The 19,350-nt window shown below is 37.1% G+C and overlaps 1 protein-coding gene across 1 annotated transcript in view; it reads right to left on the minus strand.

Moving 5' to 3' along the window:
- LOC129766199 (uncharacterized) overlaps positions 1 to 11,003 on the minus strand; it is a 278,884-nt gene extending 267,881 nt beyond the window's left edge. The window contains exon 1 of the mRNA XM_055766709.1: positions 9,942 to 11,003. The gene's annotated coding sequence lies outside the window, so the exon portion shown is untranslated. The remainder of the gene's footprint in view (positions 1 to 9,941) is intronic.
- Between the last annotated feature and the right edge of the window lie 8,347 nt (positions 11,004 to 19,350).

The following is a 19,350-nucleotide window of genomic DNA, read 5'->3' on the forward strand; positions in this document are numbered from 1 at the left end:
ATATATACACTCTGTCCAACTTCTACTAGACCAGGTGATGATCGTGCTGCTTCGTGTCATTGTAAACAAACAATGCTTCACTTTATATTCTAGTGTGTAGGTGTTGGTGGCTACCATACACCGCATGATTTTCATATGTGTGTTTGCAAGCGCTGACCGTGAACGAATGATTTTGTATTTTTCAAGTGTCAAGTTTCTATAAGACCAGTTACATTTTTCGTTGTTTTAGTTGTTTTGATCAATAAATCTGGAAAATTCCGAAGAGAAAAGTGCTCAGAGAAAGAAAGAGAAGAAAGACAAATTGATGCATTTCACCAAGAAAATGTTGGTATCACAGAAATTGCTCGTCAAATTGGACGATCCCATCAAGTAAAGGGTGTGTCACATCAAATTGCATCACGGAAAAAACGATGTAGAAAAAATTTTTAGGAATTATATCTTCAGCTTTCGCTTATAATCAGATAAGAGTGTATAGATCACGTTGACCATGCTTCACTGTCAATTTTTCGTAAATTTGGAAAAATGTCGTCGAACGAAAAAGAGCGTCGTGAATTAATCCTGTGCACTCATTTCGAGAATCCGGAGTTGTCACATCGGGACATCGGTAAGATGCTGGGAATCGTCCAATCCACGGTCAGCAGAGTACTAAAACGATACTTCAAGAACCTAACCATCGACCGGAAGGTGAAGAACGGCAAAAATGGATGCTCCGTCGATGAAAAAGATCACAAGCGCGTAATTAAGCAGTTTAGACGTGATCCGAGAAGTTCGGTCCGGGATGTCGCCAATAAGCTGAATTTGTCAAGTTCATTCGTCCAGTGGACCAAGCAGCGGGAGGGCCTGCGTACATACAAGGTTCAGAAGGCTCCTAACCGCGACGAGAGGCAAAACATGGTGGGGAAAACGCGAGCCCGGAAGCTGTACACCGAAATGCTGACGAAGCCGCATTGCCTGATAATGGACGACGAGACCTACGTCAAAGCGGACTTTCGTCAGCTGCCGGGCCTGTTGTTCTTCTCCGCAGAGGACAAATTCAGCGTTCCGGAGGAGATTCGCAAACAGAAACTATCCAAGTTTGCCAAAAAGTACATGGTGTAGCAAGCGATCTGCTCTTGCGGAAAGCGGAGCGCCCCCTTCGTGATGACCGGCACGGTAAACGGGCAGGTTTACCTTAAGGAGTGCCTACAGAAGCGCTTACTACCCCTATTGAAGCAGCACGAGGGCCCGACCATCTTCTGGCCGGATCTCGCTTCGTGCCACTATTCAAAGGACGTGTTGGAGTGGTACGAAGCCAACGGGGTCACCTTCGTGCCAAAGGAAATGAACCCGCCCAACGCGCCGGAGCTTCGCCCAATAGAGAAATATTGGGCGATTATGAAGCAGGCCCTCCGGAAGAACCCAAAAGTTGTCAAATCGGAGGCGGACTTCAAGAGAAAATGGATTTCTGTTCAAAAAAAAACTACAACCTGACGTTGTACAGAACCTTATGGACGGGGTAAAGAGGAAGGTGCGAGCATACGGGCTTTGGCTCGAAGTATGAATAAAAAGAAAATGCCAAAAGTTGTTTAATAGTTTTTATTTTACTGTCTAAAATTTTCAAAAGGAACGGTCTACTGGGCGAATTTCTACAGCGTTTTTTCCGTGATGCAATTTGATGTGACACACCCTTTAGTGCTCAACTATTTGGCGAATCCACAAGGATACGGAAGGAAGGAGAGAGCTCCACGTGAATCAAAGCTCTTCGACCGAGATAAGCGGGAAATAGTTAGAACAGCTTCAAATAGCTCAAAATCACTTGTGCAAATAAAGCAATATTTCAATTTAAATGTTACTCGGGTGACAATTCGTCAAGTTTTGATAAAAATTCCTCACATAAAGAGTGCTTAAAAGGTTAATGCTCTTCATCTTACACCATCTTACATTGAAAGACGAACAAGTTTTGCCAAATATCACATGAACCGACAGTGGGACAAAAAATGTTTCCAAAAGAATACATTTTGCTATATACCAGAACGAAAAGTTCTACAATGTATAGGTTATCTTCACTGACGAAAAAAGTTCTATTTGGATGGTCCTGATAGTTTCAACGGGTACTGGCGTGGTTTACGGAAGAAAGAACAGTATTTTTCAACCAGGAATTTTGGTGGAGGTTCGTGCATAGTTTGGACGGAATTCTGTGCAACCGGAAAGCTCAAGATAGCTTTCAAATCATTCAAGGATTCCATACATGTTCTAAAATCTTCTCTCCTACCGTTTTTGCGTGGATATCGTCACAAAAAATTCACATTCCAGCAAAACAATGCTACTATTCATACTAGCAAGTAAACTAAGCAATGGATTCAGGACCCAAAACTTATTTTTTTGGACTGGCCGGCTCGCACTCCATACTTGAATACTGTTGAAAATCTCAGAGGGGATCCTTGTACGCAGAATCTTCACAGAGGGAAAACGGTACACCACGATTGAAGTACCCAAGGTCGCAATTTCGGAAACAAGGATAAATATCGAGAAATCCGTTCAGCAGAATTTGGTAATTAGTATTCCAACACGAATTCTCCAGGTTATTAACCGAAATGGCAAGTTTGCCAATTATTGACATGTTAAAAAGCCGATCGTTTTGAATTTTTCATTGAGAATACTTATGAATTTTGAAATGGTCTTATAGAAACTGGACAGCTGAAATTATCATATTTAAGCACAATGAATGAACAAACAACTCTTTTGAACGAAATTGACGTTAAATATACTTTATTCTAAGCACTCAACAATGTTTGAATGTATCTTGTTGAAATTCTAACTGTTTTGTTGCAACGAAATAAAATCAGGGTGGTCTTATAGAAGTTATTATGCAATACCAGTAGACGGGAGATTCATCCATCAATTCTTTGGCATAAATAGAAATGGTGACAAACAACTTGAAGGAAGTAAATAAAATTAAAACACGGAATATATTGGTGGTACAAATTGAAAACTTATTGAATGAAAACGTTACGAAAAATTCTAATTTTAAGCACTTACTGATCAGTCCTTCCTTGATGAATTTGCAAGATTTCTACACCAATCGATTCTGACACTTCCTAACAATCTATTTCAATTTAAGAAAAATATTTATTTCAATAGATAGTTTGTTAAAATAGCATTGAAATATGAGCTAATAATTGTGCATCAGGGTGCCAATGAATGTATGGGAAAAAATCGACCCTAAAATGTCATAAAGTTACCCCTTATAAATGTTTATCACCTCGAAAAAACACCCTATGCCAAATATTAGCTTAATCGGATTTAAGGGAGAGCGGCGCAAAGCGGTCAAAGCGGTTGAGTTTTTTGAAAATCGAAAAATCACCCGAGGGAGTAGTAAAGGAAATCAGGGTTTTCGAAAAAAAAATTGTTGATGCCATATGTCTTAAAATTCCATGATACGTCCCAGAGTGTCGATTTTTGACAAATAAATTCTTTCTAGTGTCATCTCGACAAATTTTGACGTAGGACTACGTCTAACCTTCCAATATAGGGGCCCATTTCAATATTTCGACGTGAAAAAGTGTTCAGTATTTGAACGCTAATACCTCTTCAATTAATTGATGGATTTAGTAAATATATAGTAAATATCCTCAGCAATTTTTTGTATGCTCTACATTACGATTTTTTAGTTCATATAGAGCTCAAATTGACGAAAATTGAAAGAAAGAAATCCCTACTTTCCCATACATTTTGTTATTCATTACAAGCAATCACAGGAACGGGCAAAACGTAGGGACAAGGAGAAGACGAGTGAGGAACGCAAAAGAGATTATGTATAAAGGCGATCGCTACAATGTAGACTATATCCCTATATAAAGAAAGCGGTGGTTGTGCTTGGCCTCATTCTATTGCCGCACGCCAAGCAGTGAAGACGTAGATTGCAGATCGCAGATTGAGCACACGATATCGAATCATTCTTCGTGAGGACACCGACTAGAAAACATCGTTGCTGGACGAGCTGGACGGCGAGGGATCGAGTGCCAGGTGGAGTGGAGTGGAGGAGTAATTGAAAAGTAAAGTTTTCACCAAGGGTTTTTATCAAGGCTAGAGACGAATGAACTGCAAAAGTTTAATGTCTCTATAATATGAAACCTTACCTTACCTTATTACGAAGCATATGCAGATTTTTTATGCAATGCGATACCGCAAAAGGAAGAGAGAGGAGATGAGATGTGAAGGTGAGCCCAATCGTCAATCGAGGTGTACCTATGGTTGAGCTCATTGGGAACATTTTAAATCAGAAATGAAAGAAGTTTCACTTTTTTGAAGTTTGAAGTTTGAAGTTTGAAGTTTAAATTTTGGTTAAACACTAGATATGAATTCTTTCGAACATTCACGTTATCTTACCGAGTGAAAGTTCGTGGGTTCAATCGTAGAACTCTTCATTGATTGATCTTTACAATTTCTATTTACTATAAATTTCTTATTACTTCTACCTGATATGGACCAGCCCAGTAGGCTGAAAGTCTCAAAAATAAAAATAAAAAAAAATATATTACTTCTACCAAAACTCGCCATTATAATATAAATTTATTTTCAGACAATGTTTGCTTAAGATTCTTGATTCATTTGCAAATATCATGTTTCTCCGTTACATGGAAGATATGTTTAATACAAAACAATAATTTTCAGTCATAATTTTTATTTTCCGCCTGAGGATTATTTTCGCTTCACACTAACGGAAAACGAATCTTAATTTAGCAAACGCGAAATCCAATTGGACTAACAACTATGACATTGTGGAACATATGATACATTTTTTTCGAACTTTCTCTCGAAACTTTGTAAAAATTTCAAAACTTTTTCTCGCCATAACATTGATTACATCGATGGGGAGAGACGAGTACAATATAAGAAAGACGGACCGTTCCTTCTTCGGAGTTTGCGCTTAGCAACACTTCCATTTTTATTTATCTAGATAGAAGATATAGGAGTGCGTTATTTCGCCTGAAAATCCATTTCCACCTTCAAACAAAGAGAAATTTCGTTACCGCAAATATCGAATGGATTAACAACGCTTATCATGATGTAATTTTTTAAAACATATGGACATTCATTTTTCCGAATTTTCCGATCTTCCTTCAGAGTTTTCCGAAAATTTTCCGATTCTTCCCTTCACTGTATTGATTTATGGGCAGATACAAATGCAACAAAATGAGGATGGTTCAAATCGGACCATTCCTTCTTCGGATTTTGCGCTTGATGGTTCTTTCCAGAACCACCAACATGTTCATAAAGAGTAAATAGTAAACTAATTCATTCACGCAGGAGAAGAAAATGAAACAATATATTTAAAAATATATTTAATAAAGGCTGTTCCCTTTGTATAGTCCTACGTCACTTCGGTTATGTCCCCGACATTACCCACCCGTCTTTTTTTTTGTCAAAAATCGACACTCTGGGACTTAGTTTTTTTTTCGGAGTACGAGATGAAACATATGGTTTTAAGTGCCAATAAAAATAATTATCTCGATATTTCGTTCGGAACTTGTTGCAAAATATTGATTTGCACAATAATATACCCTATGCAAATTATTAGCTCATTCGAATTTCATTTATTAGTGTTGCAGACGTTAAAATTTGAGTTTTTTGACCATTTTCATTGGCCTAATGTTTACATGCTATTGTGTTATAATTTAACTAATGTTAATAAGAAATTATATTTCTTCGAATATCCGGCATCCGGCCGGATAACTCAAAAACTATAATATCTACACAATTCTGGTCAAAGGATGAAGTGTAGCAAATTATTTGAATTTTGATAAAAAATGTCAAACATTTTTTAAAGAAAAATTACTCCATAAAAATAAAATTTTACAATTTAATTTTTTTTTTCTCAAAAACTTATTCTTCTTCTTCTTAAATGACACTAACGTTCTTAGAGAAACTCCGCCGCCTCAACGTAATATTACTCGCGTCATTTTCATCATTTTCATTTCATATTTCTTTAAAGATAAAAATGTATTCGACAAAGTTTTATATCTAATTAAAATATGAACTTTCGTCGAAGACATTAGTTTTCTATCTTTTATAGTTTCTGGAATACATGTTATTTTTTAAAATAATTACATGTATTTCAGGAAAACATGTAACTCCGGAAAAAGTAATGTTTTCCTCGTAACATTTTTTGTGTAAATTCTCGCGTTTTACATATTTTTGACATGTTTCTAAATGGAAAAAAAGTTTGCAGAACTTGTAAATCGCGATATTTTATGCATAAAAATGTTACAAGTTAAACATTAATATTAATTTTTCAAAGAAAACATGAAAAAATTGTTGTTCGAAAAACTTTTTCCCTGTAAAATTGCCCATCTTCCGATGTATGGGTGACTTGTAGGAAATTGTGAGGGTTATTCATATCTATTTTTGATTAGCATAAAAAAGATATTTTTGAGAAAAATGAATTTGATTTGTATGACAATTATAAAAAAAATCAAAATAGGTGTTTTAGATACATATTGCAAGTTTAATTTTTTATTCGCAAATTAAAAAAAAGATCTCAGTTTACCGTTTTGTCTCATATTCCGAACAGTCTCAAGTTCCGAACACTTCATTTTTAAATGTAAATTTATTAATCTATTATGTTCTAAATAACTGAATAATGAAAACACAGACATTCTTTGAGGTATAGGCTTCATTTTGACATCATTCACAGGTATCGATACAGCCAATAATTTATAATATTAGACATTTGCAAACAAGTGACAGGCAAAACCAATGATAAAATGTTTGCGTTAGCAAATTCCGTTAAAAACAAGCATCGTTCATTTTTCAGTTTTTGTAGTTGTTTCAACTATTTAATTTGTTGTTCTCATGTTAAGTGCTAGAGAATGTATGAACCTACAATTAATCGGTGCAAACATTATGTTTTATGCAGAAATCTTCATTTAAATTAATATTGAAGTAGTGTTCGGAATATGAATCATGTTTCTACGCATGATTCAAATTATGCGTAGGTATCGATACAGCCTTTAATTTATTATATTAGGCATTTGCGAAATCTTCCTTTAAATTAATATTGAAGTAGTGTTCGGAATATGAATCATGTTTCTACGCATGATTCAAATTATGCGTAGGTATCGATACAGCCTTTAATTTATTATATTAGGCATTTGCAAAAACGTGACAGTCAAAACCAATGATAAAATGTTTGCGTTAACAAATTCTGTAAAAAAACAAGCATCGTTAACTTTTCAGTTTTAGTAGTTTTTTCAACTATTTTGTTTCTTGTGTCCATGTTGAGTGCTCAAAATAGTAAAAATCTACAATAAATGGATGAAATAAAATGATATTTTATGCAGAAATCTTGATTAAAATTAGTCTTCGGAATATGAAGTATTCGCAATTTGAATCATACGTAGAAACTTTTCTACGCATGATTCAAATTGCGAACACTTCATTCTTAAATGTGAATTTACGGAACTTTAATGTAATAAACAGTTTATTATTCAAAACTCTGACATTCTTAGGGTCTTCTTAGACTTCATTTCACATAATTTACAGGTATCGAAACCATGTAAACTATAAAAAACAAATACAATCGATAATCACAAAATGAAAAGCCAATTTCTTTGCGAGCATAACATTTATCCAAAAAGACTAACTTGTTGACTTTATTTTCAGTTGTTCACCATGAATATGTATTTGTAAATAAGCTCTATTGTAATCAAATGAAAAAGAAAACTCTATTGTATCCAAAAATCAAATTAATTTCTCGAAAGAGTGCCATTTTGAGTAAAGAGACACGTTTCACGTTTGAACATCAATTCTATATAACTCTTTCCAAGACACTATTCCGGTACGACTCATAGTTTTTGAGATATAAATTATCAAAGATTTCTCTTACTAAAATCGCTACGCCCCACAGTGGTTCGTGAGAAAATTTAGGCGGCCAAAACCCAAAAAATGAAGTTGCATAAAAACACAAAAATCATACAGTCCCTTATTCTAGGATGTTCAAGGCATCTAGGATCACGTGTTTCACCCCATTCCACAAAACTTTTTAATTAAAGTGTTCCTCAAAGTGTCTTTTATCACTCAGCACTTGAGTTTTTCACCCGAAATCCTCCCTTTTAGATTTTTCTCAATGTTATCCCGAAATCAGCCATTCCATGCCAAACCGATATAGTGGTTCTCAGATTTTCGTGAAAAGTGATAGTTTTGTTCTTTATCGCAAAACATTAGACCCATGTTTTTTTATTTTTCATAGGGTGACCATTTCCATTTTAGGGTTGTCCGAAAAATCAACCTCTTTTTTCCAAAAATGACCATTTTCAAAAATTCATAACTTTTGAACTACAAGACCGATTCAGATGATCGATATTTCCAATTAAAGCCAATCACCTGGTCTACTACACCTGCAGATTTTTTATTGTTTTCATAGTCTCGGGACCAAGGGCGCTATATTTTTTCATATTTTTTTCTGAAAAGCTGAGGATTTTTTACATAATATATGTCGAAACCAGAGAGGCGTTTTTTTCGTTTTTGAGTTATGATTTTTCAAAGTTAACCGATGATTCGACAAATCAAAAACCATTTTGATTTTTTTGTGAAACCGAGCTGAAAAATGAACTCTGCGTATCCGACAACATACATTTTGATACCAAACACGATAAAAACTAAAAACTTTGAACTTTGCCCCCTTGCCCTTCCCCCCTTTTGGTTTTTTGGTGAATCAGAGTTGAAAAATGAACTCAGCGTAAAAATTGGGTTTTTAGCTAAAAATGGCCGCCTAAATTTTCTCAGGGACCACTATGCGCCCTATTAAAAAGTTACGCTTGAGTCAAAAAATTCCCAATTGCTGTGGAAAAATATGAGTCCTCCAACCCAAATGGAATACACATTTTCATTCGGATCAAAAATTCATGTTTTTTAAATCTGCATTTTTAGGACGATTTAAATTGGAATTGCACTATACAAGAACATTGTATTGCATCAAGATCATTGTTTCAAGGCTTTTTGAAATGAATGTTATATGCAAGCAGAGAAAGGTAAAACCTCTCTTTGCAGAAAACCATTCGAAACCCATTTGACACCCGGCTTAATCCGCGATTTTACAGAAAGAACGTTTACCATGGCTTTGGGTAGTTGCCATCCTATGTACACAGGTTTAAAAACCATTGCTCTATAAAGTTATAACAGTTACAGTTACAGTCTTTCAAAAACCACAAAAAAATATCAGCGTTGCATTTTGCTTTGTTTAAGTTTGTCGAGTGTATTTTAACACATGGTAAGTCGTAATTGCGGACCGTGGAGGGAAAAAAAGGCAAGAAAGATGGACAGTGTTAAAACAGAGCTTTAAACATTAGACTCGTTTCCCCCAAAATAAAAAAAAATTGGTTTGCTCTGGCACCGACCCCGGTTTCCAAAAATTAAATAAATATTGTCATCGATCAACAGTGTGTTATAAGTCTTTGTCTTCATTCTATTTGAAACAAGTCATATCAATATCACATTCAAAAAATTGGGAAGTAACTTTTGGGTCAAGGAAAGTGTTTGAGCGCAAACAATAAGCAGAATCAAGCATCCGAGATTGATTTCCATGAATTAACACAATTATATAAATCAGCATAGAAATCTAGAACAGTTAACATATTTGAATCACTAACTGCATAAAACAGTTCTCATTAACAGAACGTTTACACAAATGCTCGAAATACCAGAGCAACTGAGCTCCATCCACTCTATGACTATTAGATATTTCAGATGCCTCAGTACGATTACAACGCAAAACAAACACAACCTGGAAACACGCAAACATTCGCTCTGTTTGTATCAATTTTCCGGCTATAGCTTATCCACACATCGGATGCTCCCATAAATTGCTCAAAAACAGGAAGAAACAGACAAAGCTAAAATTCAAACACCACAACTAACGACGTGATAATTCCCCGCGTTTTAAAAGTATGATTAACACTCACCAAATTAAAGCTGCCAAGCGAAGCGTTGAAATAGCAGCTAAAATGTGTAACACACAGCGTATGCAACAGAATCCATCCGATGTCAACTGATCCGCCGTCACGGTTCCGCACTGATCTTTTTCACTTTTTAGCGCATCAAAACGCACAAACACACACACGCTGCCGTTGTAGAGGGCGTTCAACACTGGCGCTGCATTCAAATTATTCTCCGATTAGCCGAATTTCATCCACCTAGTTTCTAATTTGACAATTAAATCGTTCTCACTTCACACGAAACGGAAACCGACACACACACCCAAACGTACTAAACGATGGCCAATTTTTCGTTCACTTAGGAATGAGACGCACCGCACGAGATCCGCTACACACACTCAGCATCCGCAGCATCCAATGCCTCGCAAAAGCCTTTCCCGTGTGGATAGTTATCTTTGGTTTCACCTTTTCACCTACCGCTTTGGCATTCAGTCGCGAATCAGTGCATGCCGGGTGGTAATTAAATTATCAACTGCGTGCCATCAATAATTCTATTAATACCAGGTAGACAACTCCACAACACCACGGCGAGGTCTATTTTTAGCCCTTCAACACTTTTCCTTTCACACGCGACGGCGGAGAAAAAAATGCATCCGCTTCACTTCACTCCGATTGCACTGCAACTCGGTTGTGCAGCACAGCCCCACACGGATGGCCAGAGCACTCTCGCACCTCCGATACCCGCATTTACACCGTCAATCGGAGAACTTTACCATCCATCAGCAGAGGAAGGAGGTCTAGACACGCTCAACCGGAACAGCTGATGTCGATCGGCTTATAGTGAACAGCGAGGAGTCGGCGGCACCTGCATACAAGCTTGCAAGCAAAAAAAAATTAAACACAAACGACGCGAATACGCCGCGAGTGCAGAGGAGACAAACGAATAAAAAACAACACACCGACTTCTGGAGACGTAAACTGACCGAACGCGCGAATACACACTCTGCTGCACACACCTAGCTCACAGCGCCGAAAAGATCGAACTTGTGTCAGGCTGGCCGTCACCCACGATACTGAACCAACCAGATGGTGCGATGGTTCGAACCGACTGGTTCGACTCGAGCCGCCGTCGATTCGGCGGCTCCGGTAATCGATGCTGGGAGAGTGAGCGAACAGAAGGAAAGCGTGAAGAGAGGAGTTTCGTTAAGTTCGATATATTGAGAGCGCCCAGAGAAGCTTCACTGTTGGACAAATCGAGCAACGCTTGGGATTCAACGTGGAACCGCTCTTCTCGTTATGCTTTGCCCTTTCTTCAGGATACATCGCGGTGTGTTTATGGAACGTTGCACGACCTTGTTGAGGAGTTAATGAAGAGTTGCATAAAACAGGACGATACCTAAATTGTCACATTGGTGGACGCAACGCTTATGTTGATTGTCTCAATGAGATTTGTGTCGTTAAATTATCACTAACCATACTTTTTCAGGCTCTTTCAACAAATCAATCAAATCAAGTGTGGCCTGTTGCACCGTCTTGTTGCTCTATAAAACACTTATTACAACCAGCATGCAGACACCTGAGTCCACCTGGACAAGAAGAATTTTTTTTTTGAATACATCCACCTATACATTAAAAATTAGATTAAAAATTGTAATGGGTTGTATCTAGAACACGACCGCAGTTTTCGACGTAGAACTACGAAATTTTATATTATTCAATCCACTTGTTTATCACTTCGGATATTTTTTTAGAATGCAACGAAATTTTTGTAATATCTTTTCAGCTATTTAATTTTTTATTACTTAAGTAGACGCCAAAGATTAGAGTAGAGTCAAAATCTATCAGCACTTCTCGTTTGTTTGGTTCAACTCGCATCTTTGTCTTTCCCACTCATATATCGATCACAAACTATGAACCCTTTGGCTCCATAGATAGATATACACTGCATTTATTCAGATAAACGTATATTTCAAGAATATATGCTTTCAAATTCCAGAAGGGCAACCCTACACAAAAAATGCTCGTATGCTGCTCTTCTTTGTCGTAACGCACCTTAATACAGAGGGCTTCCTCTCCTTGTATCGAGCTATGTGTGTATGTGTATGAAATCAGCATTAGGCATGAATGATATCCACTCTTTGTGTTATGCTAGCTCACTCGCATCTGTGTTTTCATTCTATTCTATTTCTGGTTTCCGCCTCTAGCCCTGAGAAGGGCCTCTTGTGGACAGAAACTATATTCCATACTCCTCCTTCACCCGAGAAGAAACAATCCTCTCCCGCTCGACGCTCTGCGCCAACCATGTTGCTTCGATGACCAACAAACGAGAAGGGTAGCTTCAAATCGCGGATGGCTTATTTAAACCAAATATGTTGAAAGCGGGCAGAAACGAATATATCAGTTGCTCGTTATTGACAGCTCTGTTCGGGAATGCACACAAATCGGCAGAACAAATATATGGGAATATGAGAATGCTTCCTATTTTCGTTAATTTAAACTGTTTAGGCATTAGTGGATTGTACTGTATATTATATCAAACGAATCCTAGAGAATTTTCGATTCTATTGGTGTGCAAAGAATCAGAATTTGTTCGCTGTGAAAATAGTTATTAACATTAACTTTATTTCACAAAAACGTAACCTGTTTTCTGATTTGGCACCCTTCCTGAAAGACGTAGTTCTACGTCAAAACACACATTCAAGAATTTCTCTGCATTTATCAATAAACGGATTGAGCGTCTGAGAGGGCTATGCAGTCAAACGTTCATATATTTTTTCTCATATCATTGATCCTCTTCAGTGAAATCTGTATTGTAAAAGTATCTGACGTGAATGACCAAACTATTTCCTATAATCTGACTTTCATAGTTACGGAGTATTCATAGATCCTCATTAGGGTGGCAGCGAAAATGGTCATGTAAAATTAAAAAACAGGAAGTGGGTTATATCTATGGTATAACCGCAAGGGTGACGTAGGACTCTCGTTGATATAGAGATCATTTGTATGAAGTTGAATCTGAATTCATTCTGAATGAATGAATATTTGGAGAACTTCGAAAACGAGAGCGTTACGTTGGAGGCACAAGGTTTTATGCATCCAATATTGGATACGGAAATATCCTACTGATGGGGAAGAATAATCTTCAGAAGCTATCCTGTTGATTGCGATTGATTGAAAAACCACAAAACCAAATGTATTTGGTCACAGTGTTACATGGATAGAAAACATTCAATTAAACTCTTTCACATGAATATATTTTGAAAATTCCCAAAGGAACTGGCAGATTATTTTCAGTAACGATTAGATATTTCCACATTTTCCTCGATACTGGAAGCCCACCAGTGGTTAATGCAAACTCGATAACCACCTGTTAATAGCACTTGATTGAAACATATTTGGTCACAGTGTTACATGGATAGAAAACATTCAATTAAACTCTTTCACATGAATATATTTTGAAATTCCCAGAGGAACTGGCAGATTATTTTCAGTAACGATTAGTTATTTCCACATTTTCCTCGATACTGGAAGCCCACCAGTGGTTAATGCCAACTCGATAACCACCTGTTAATAGCACTTGATTGAAACATATTTGGTCACAGTGTTACATGGATAGAAAACATTCAATTAAACTCTTTCACATGAATATATTTTGAAAATTCCCAGAGGAACTGGCAGATTATTTTCAGTAACGATTAGTTAGTTCCACATTTTCCTCGATACTGGAAGCCCACCAGTGGTTAATGCCAACTCGATAACCACCTGTTAATAGCACTTGATTGAAACATATTTGGTCACAGTGTTACATGGATAGAAAACATTCAATTAAACTCTTTCACATGAATATATTTTGAAAATTCCCAAAGGAACTGGCAGATTATGTTCCAGCAATGATTAGATCTTTCCGGAACTTTCTCGATGCTGCATGGCATCCTAACGAAAAGAGTTCTGCGCGTGTATGTGTCGATCCTTCGCCGTCCACCTCCTCCAGCACGTTAGGCAACGATGTTGTCTTGTCGATGTCCTCACGAAAAATGAATGTATCTCACCACCAGAATATCGCTTAAGTATGCTTTTTGTGTGTGATTGAATCGAGAGCAGGTGTGGTTTACAATGGCAATTTGGAAGGCAAAATAGAGGAGAATGAACTCTCTGAGCTCGGAACTTTCGGCGACTGAGCAATAATCGATTGCGGGCGCATACAATATTGGATACGGAAATATCCTACTGATGGGGAAGAATAATCTTCTGAAGCTATCCTGTTAATTGCGATTGATTGAAAAACCACAAAACCAAATGTATTTGGTCACAGTGTTACATGGATAGAAAACATTCAATTAAACTCTTTCACATGAATATATTTTGAAAATTCCCAGAGGAACTGGCAGATTATTTTCAGTAACGATTAGTTATTTCCACATTTTCCTCGATACTGGAAGCCCACCAGTGGTTAATGCCAACTCGATAACCACCTGTTAATAGCACTTGATTGAAACATATTTGGTCACAGTGTAACATGGATAGAAAACATTCAATTAAACTCTTTCACATGAATATATTTTGAAAATTCCCAGAGGAACTGGCAGATTATTTTCAATAACGATTAGATATTTCCACATTTTCCTCGATACTGGAAGCCCACCAGTGGTTAATGCCAACTCGATAACCACCTGTTAATAGCACTTGATTGAAACATATTTGGTCACAGTGTTACATGGATAGAAAACATTCAATTAAACTCTTTCACATGAATATATTTTGAAAATTCCCAGAGGAACTGGCAGATTATTTTCAGTAACGATTAGTTATTTCCACATTTTCCTCGATACTGGAAGCCCACCAGTGGTTAATACCAACTCGATAACCACCTGTTAATAGCACTTGATTGAAACATATTTGGTCACAGTGTTACATGGATAGAAAACATTCAATTAAACTCTTTCACATGAATATATTTTGAAAATTCCCAAAGGAACTGGCAGATTATTTTCCAGCAATGATTAGATCTTTCCGGAACTTTCTCGATGCTGAATGGCATCCTAACGAAAAGAGTTCTGCGCGTGTATGTGTCGATCCTTCGCCGTCCACCTCCTCCAGCACGTTAGGCAACGATGTTGTCTTGTCGATGTCCTCACGAAAAATGAATGTGTCTCACCACCAGAATATCGCTTAAGTATGCTTTTTGTGTGTGATTGAATCGAGAGCAGGTGTGGTTTACAATGGCAATTTGGAAGGCAAAATAGAGGAGAATGAACTCTCTGAGCTCGGAACTTTCGGCGACTGAGCAATAATCGATTGCGGGCGCATACAATATTGGATACGGAAATATCCTACTGATGGGGAAGAATAATCTTCTGAAGCTATCCTGTTAATTGCGATTGATTGAAAAACCACAAAACCAAATGTATTTGGTCACAGTGTTACATGGATAGAAAACATTCAATTAAACTCTTTCACATGAATATATTTTGAAAATTCCCAAAGGAAATGGCAGATTATTTTCAGTAACGATTAGATATTTCCACATTTTCCTCGATACTGGAAGCCCACCAGTGGTTTATGCCAACTCGATAACCACCTGTTAATAGCACTTGATTGAAACATATTTGGTCACAGTGTAACATGGATAGAAAACATTCAATTAAACTCTTTCACATGAATATATTTTGAAAATTCCCAGAGGAACTGGCAGATTATTTTCAGTAACGATTAGTTATTTCCACATTTTCCTCGATACTGGAAGCCCACCAGTGGTTAATGCCAACTCGATAACCACCTGTTAATAGCACTTGATTGAATCATATTTGGTCACAGTGTAACATGGATAGAAAACATTCAATTAAACTCTTTCACATGAATATATTTTGAAAATTCCCAAAGGAACTGGCAGATTATTTTCAGTAACGATTAGATATTTCCACATTTTCCTCGATACTGGAAGCCCACCAGTGGTTTATGCCAACTCGATAACCACCTGTTAATAGCACTTGATTGAATCATATTTGGTCACAGTGTAACATGGATAGAAAACATTCAATTAAACTCTTTCACATGAATATATTTTGAAAATTCCCAAAGGAAATGGCAGATTATTTTCAGTAACGATTAGATATTTCCACATTTTCCTCGATACTGGAAGCCCACCAGTGGTTTATGCCAACTCGATAACCACCTGTTAATAGCACTTGATTGAAACATATTTGGTCACAGTGTAACATGGATAGAAAACATTCAATTAAACTCTTTCACATGAATATATTTTGAAAATTCCCAGAGGAACTGGCAGATTATTTTCAGTAACGATTAGTTATTTCCACATTTTCCTCGATACTGGAAGCCCACCAGTGGTTAATGCCAACTCGATAACCACCTGTTAATAGCACTTGATTGAAACATATTTGGTCACAGTGTTACATGGATAGAAAACATTAAATTAAACTCTTTCACATGAATATATTTTGAAAATTCCCAGAGGAACTGGCAGATTATTTTCAGTAACGATTAGATATTTCCACATTTTCCTCGATACTGGAAGCCCACCAGTGGTTAATGCTGACTCGATAACCACCTGTTAATAGCACTTGGTTGAAACATATTTGGTCACAGTGTAACATGGATAGAAAACATTCAATTAAACTCTTTCACATGAATATATTTTGAAAATTCCCAAAGGAACTGGCAGATTATTTTCCAGCAATGATTAGATCTTTCCGGAACTTTCTCGATGCTGAATGGCATCCTAACGGAAAGAGTTCTGCGCGTGTATGTGTCGATCCTTCGCCGTCCACCTCCTCCAGCACGTTAGGCAACGATGTTGTCTTGTCGATGTCCTCACGAAAAATGAATGTGTCTCACCACCAGAATATCGCTTAAGTATGCTTTTTGTGTGTGATTGAACCGAGAGAAGGTGTGGTTTACGATGGCAATTTGGAAGGCAAACTAGAGGGGAATGAACTCTCTGAGCTCGGAACTTTCGGCGACTGAGCAATAATCGATTGCGGGCGCATACAATATTGGATACGGAAATATCCTACTGATGGGGAAGAATAATCTTCTGAAGCTATCCTGTTAATTGCGATTGATTGAAAAACCACAAAACCAAATGTATTTGGTCACAGTGTTACATGGATAGAAAACATTCAATTAAACTCTTTCACATGAATATATTTTTAAAATTCCCAAAGGAACTGGCAGATTATTTTCAGTAACGATTAGATATTTCCACATTTTCCTCGATACTGGAAGCCCACCATTGGTTAATGCCAACTCGATAACCACCTGTTAATAGCACTTGATTGAATCATATTTGGTCACAGTGTAACATGGATAGAAAACATTCAATTAAACTCTTTCACATGAATATATTTTGAAAATTCCCAGAGGAACTGGCAGATTATTTTCAATAACGATTAGATATTTCCACATTTTCCTCGATACTGGAAGCCCACCAGTGGTTAATGCCAACTCGATAACCACCTGTTAATAGCACTTGATTGAAACATATTTGGTCACAGTGTTACATGGATAGAAAACATTCAATTAAACTCTTTCACATGAATATATTTTGAAAATTCCCAGAGGAACTGGCAGATTATTTTCAGTAACGATTAGTTATTTCCACATTTTCCTCGATACTGGAAGCCCACCAGTGGTTAATACCAACTCGATAACCACCTGTTAATAGCACTTGATTGAAACATATTTGGTCACAGTGTTACATGGATAGAAAACATTCAATTAAACTCTTTCACATGAATATATTTTGAAAATTCCCAAAGGAACTGGCAGATTATTTTCCAGCAATGATTAGATCTTTCCGGAACTTTATCGATGCTGAATGGCATCCTAACGAAAAGAGTTCTGCGCGTGTATGTGTCGATCCTTCGCCGTCCACCTCCTCCAGCACGTTAGGCAACGATGTTGTCTTGTCGATGTCCTCACGAAAAATGAATGTGTCTCACCACCAGAATATCGCTTAAGTATGCTTTTTGTGTGTGATTGAATCGAGAGCAGGTGTGGTTTACAATGGCAATTTGGAAGGCAAAATAGAGGAGAATGAACTCTCTGAGCTCGGAACTTTCGGCGACTGAGCAATAATCGATTGCGGGCGCATACAATATTGGATACGGAAATATCCTACTGATGGGGAAGAATAATCTTCTGAAGCTATCCTGTTAATTGCGATTGATTGAAAAACCACAAAACCAAATGTATTTGGTCACAGTGTTACATGGATAGAAAACATTCAATTAAACTCTTTCACATGAATATATTTTGAAAATTCCCAAAGGAAATGGCAGATTATTTTCAGTAACGATTAGATATTTCCACATTTTCCTCGATACTGGAAGCCCACCAGTGGTTTATGCCAACTCGATAACCACCTGTTAATAGCACTTGATTGAAACATATTTGGTCACAGTGTTACATGGATAGAAAACATTAAATTAAACTCTTTCACATGAATATATTTTGAAAATTCCCAGAGGAACTGGCAGATTATTTTCAGTAACGATTAGATATTTCCACATTTTCCTCGATACTGGAAGCCCACCAGTGGTTAATGCCAACTCGATAACCACCTGTTAATAGCACTTGATTGAAACATATTTGGTCACAGTGTTACATGGATAGAAAACATTCAATTAAACTCTTTCACATGAATATATTTTGAAAATTCCCAGAGGAACTGGCAGATTATTTTCAGTAACGATTAGTTATTTCCACATTTTCCTCGATACTGGAAGCCCACCATTGGTTAATGCCAACTCGATAACCACCTGTTAATAGCACTTGATTGAAACATATTTGGTCACAGTGTAACATGGATAGAAAACATTCAATTAAACTCTTTCACATGAATATATTTTGAAAATTCCCAAAGGAACTGGCAGATTATTTTCCAGCAATGATTAGATCTTTCCGGAACTTTCTCGATGCTGAATGGCATCCTAACGGAAAGAGTTCTGCGCGTGTATGTGTCGATCCTTCGCCGTCCACCTCCTCCAGCACGTTAGGCAACGATGTTGTCTTGTCGATGTCCTCACGAAAAATGAATGTGTCTCACCACCAGAATATCGCTTAAGTATGCTTTTTGTGTGTGATTGAACCGAGAGAAGGTGTGGTTTACGATGGCAATTTGGAAGGCAAACTAGAGGGGAATGAACTCTCTGAGCTCGGAACTTTCGGCGACTGAGCAATAATCGATTGCGGGCGCATACAATATTGGATACGGAAATATCCTACTGATGGGGAAGAATAATCTTCTGAAGCTATCCTGTTAATTGCGATTGATTGAAAAACCACAAAACCAAATGTATTTGGTCACAGTGTTACATGGATAGAAAACATTCAATTAAACTCTTTCACATGAATATATTTTTAAAATTCCCAAAGGAACTGGCAGATTATTTTCAGTAACGATTAGATATTTCCA

The sequence above is a fragment of the Toxorhynchites rutilus genome, chromosome 2 (genome assembly GCF_029784135.1).
Source record: "Toxorhynchites rutilus septentrionalis strain SRP chromosome 2, ASM2978413v1, whole genome shotgun sequence".
Classification (NCBI taxonomy): domain Eukaryota; kingdom Metazoa; phylum Arthropoda; class Insecta; order Diptera; family Culicidae; genus Toxorhynchites; species Toxorhynchites rutilus.